The sequence below is a fragment of the Anomaloglossus baeobatrachus genome, chromosome 1 (genome assembly GCF_048569485.1).
Source record: "Anomaloglossus baeobatrachus isolate aAnoBae1 chromosome 1, aAnoBae1.hap1, whole genome shotgun sequence".
Taxonomy (NCBI): domain Eukaryota; kingdom Metazoa; phylum Chordata; class Amphibia; order Anura; family Aromobatidae; genus Anomaloglossus; species Anomaloglossus baeobatrachus.
The window spans coordinates 97,189,254-97,193,055 of NC_134353.1; positions in this window are offsets into that span (position 1 = coordinate 97,189,254).

Below are 3,802 nucleotides of genomic sequence, written 5' to 3' on the forward strand. Positions count from 1 at the left end.
GATATGGATTGACAACAGGTGTGGTTGGGGAGGGTTCACAAACGAAAAACAACTAACAAATAAGGAATAACGTTTGGAACACCATTCTAAGTCTGAACTGGGTGCAAAAACCTAAAAAAACATCACTATGGGGAGATAAGGTATGCACACCAGTGACTATGTAAGGGGAATACATGGAATAGCAGAAACTGCTGTGTGAATACTGACTTGAAAAATCCAATAGCTATATGTAAGAGTGAAAATGTGAAAATTGGAATCTGCATTACTGCCATGAACATATGAATCAAGAGAAATTTAGCTACTGAATTGATCAATGCAATAGAGCCCCAACACTACGCCAAAGGATTTCTCTACGTTGGGGTCCCTAGCTTGTGTGTGTCCTCTCATGCAGTTAAAAAACTTACCGTGTATGGGAAGCTGAGACCCAGGCTATTTATGCGTATGATATGGATTGGCAATAGGTGTGGTTGGGGAGGGTTCACAAACGAAAAACAACTAACAAATAAGGAATAACGTTTGGAACACCATTCTAAGTCTGAACTGGCTGCAAAAACCTAAAAAAACATCACTATGGGGAGATAAGGTATGCACACCAGTGACTATGTAAGGGGAATACATGGAATAGCAGAAACTGCATTGTGAACACTGACTTGAAAAATCCAATAGCTATATGTAAGAGTGAAAATGTGAAAAATGGAATCTGCATTACTGCCATGAACATATGAATCAAGAGAAATTTAGCTACTGAATTGATCAATGCAATAGAGCCCCAACACTACGCCAAAGTATTTCTCTACGTTGGGGTCCCTATATCTCCCCATAGTGATGTTTTTTTAGGTTTTAGCACCCAGTTCAGACTTAGAATGGTGTTCCAAACGTTATTCCTTATTTGTTAGTTGTTTTTCGTTTGTGAACCCTCCCCAACCACACCTATTGCCAATCCATATCATACGCATAAATAGCCTGGGTCTCAGCTTCCCATACACGGTAAGTTTTTTAACTGCATGAGAGGACACACACAAGCTAGGGACCCCAACGTAGAGAAATACTTTGGCGTAGTGTTGGGGCTCTATTGCATTGATCAATTCAGTAGCTAAATTTCTCTTGATTCATATGTTCATGGCAGTAATGCAGATTCCATTTTTCACATTTTCACTCTTACATATAGCTATTGGATTTTTCAAGTCAGTATTCACAATGCAGTTTCTGCTATTCCATGTATTCCCCTTACATAGTCACTGGTGTGCATACCTTATCTCCCCATAATAACAGCCTGTATGAGTCATCAAGAAGGTGGGGGTTGACTGAGGGAGTGGGGTCACACAAACAGTTTCAGTTTAGAATAGTCTGAGACTCTGAATAACACGGTCGCTAAGAGAGAGTGCTTGAGAGCTTCCTCTAGAACTGGGCCGACTGGAAGAGGGCGAGAGGCACCCGGTGAAGATGGTGAGACAAAGGAGAACATGGTAGCTGGAGGTTGAGCCTAACCGTTCCCACAGTGCCAGCGCTGACAGGGTGCAGAAGCCCTAGGGCAGATTATACTCTATGTTGACAGAATCTGCAGGGGATGGGGATTTCAAGTCCCATCGCCCACCGCCCATTTTCCTGGAGCACAGTGACACATAGGATCTGAGGTGGGGATTGCAGCCAGGCCCCACGGCGAGGATCCGCGCCACCTGCATACAGGTTGGGACACTTAACAGAGACACTGGGGTCCCCAAGCCGCTTCAAGCCATGGGGATCCACAACCAAGAGCAAGGAAGGGGAGTCTCACACTCCACAGATACCTGTGATTGCCTCTGATTTACCCAGGACCGGCTGAGGTCCATCGCGGCAGAGAGTGTCACCTCCGGGCCATCATATGAACTGTGAGTAAAGAGTACTTTGAACCGAAGCCCCCTGGGTTGTCCCTGTCTTTGCCGGCGCCCCGCGCGTTGGCACTCCCGGGGACTACTGCCCTCGTCATCCACCCAAGACCCGCCCTGCCTGTGGGGGGGGGGGGCGATAACATTCCGGCTGCCATAACACCTGCTCGGGCAAGGAATTCTGCAGCAGCGGCTACTCCCTGGCCACATACCACAGGTGGTGTCATGACAAACTTTGCCCATCACTACGCTATCTCTTCATTTTACTGCACGTCTCGGGGCAACATAACCGGGCAAGGCGACATGTGACATCTCCTGACCCGACCCGCAACAGCCCATCAACGAGTAGGTTAACTACCTGCCACGTGGGTCGCTGCACATATTTGTCACAACACCTGAAGGGTGTCCCGATACCAGCAAAGTGAATGAGAATCCTGAAGTCTCATGTACACATTGAGTATTTTCTCCTTGCAAATTTGGTGCAGATTTATATCTGCTGTATGTCAATTCTGTCAGCATTTTTGCTACTAATGAATGGAGAAAAATCTAAAGATGTGTGTAAAAAATTGCATCAAAAACATGTAAGAAACACAGCAAAAGTGTGTCTATCTTGCGCAATGTTTTTCTACCAAAAGATGCAAAACTGGTGCAGAAATTTCTGCACCAAATACTAAACGGGTACACATACCCTACTGGAAAGGCAAACCAAGCAGGGTGACCCTATTACAGGGAAAAAAGGAAAAAAGTGAAAAAACTATGCTGTTCAGCTAGGAAGTTAAATGGTAAACCACCATAAAGACACAGTCGCTGCTGCCTCCCCTAATAGAGTTCACTAGTAGGAAAAAAAGCACTATAAGGTTAGGCTTTATGGCTGGAGGAAAGTGTTTTTTGATGCTGTCAATGTGGAAAATGGGTTTTTTATTAAACCACATTTCTGTTCCGAAATCGCACCATTTTCAAGTTTAAAATAACAACCCTTTTGATCTTGAAAAAGATGTTTGGTGTAGAAACTTGTGTAATAAAAAACTTGTTTCAAGCAACAAAAATAGTGGCACAGCCTAATCTTAAAGTACTTTTTCTATGATAAGTCAATTGATTGTCATAGAATGAACCATTCTACCATCTTCTACTATGGATTATAATCCTCCAGTTTACTATACAATGCCATTACTACTCATTACACACATAGACAGAAGGTAGGCCTGCTTTTAATCTTTTATGTAGGTGGTAGACCTGATAACAACAAAGTTCCTCATTGTCATGCGATGTTTGGTTCCAAACTCATTAGGTGTCAAGGCGGTTTCGGGCTCTGTTCACACTGCAGAGTCTGACAAACAACCTAATGTCTTCTAGTTGTTCAGCAAGAGCTGGGAGTCAGGTGTTTATGTTTCATGTCCACTATTCCTCATTCCTGCAGGAGATAATTCATTCTGACCTGGGGAACTCTGCTAGGAGCTAATTAACAATCTCAGCCATCTTCTTCCTATATAAGGTACTGGATCTTGGTACTCAGTGCTGATTATACCTCCACCTTGTACAGCGATTCCGGTCTTATTGTGGTGATCTAATATTAGTGATCTGTGGTGTGCTTATTGTACGGTGTAGAAGTTTCCCGGTTGTCTGTTTACTTCCTCCTTTTTTGTTATTTTCATCTGTGTATGTATAGTCCCTCCTTTGTGTTTTATTGCAGTGTGTATGAATTTTGGTTATTCCCCTGTCCATGTTTAGTTGTGGGGTTTGTGACTACGGTCTCGGTTCACCCTCTGGGTGGAGGAGAGGGAGGGGAATTACACCAAGGCTTGGATAGGAGTTAGGGTCATGCTGGTAACTTCGACCTTGCTACCATTAATCGTACCTCTGAGCTAAGGAACAGTGCAGGGTCCCTTTCCAGTTTGAAGGCCAGCCTAGGTGTCCCTGTCCAGTTATACCCTCCCTCG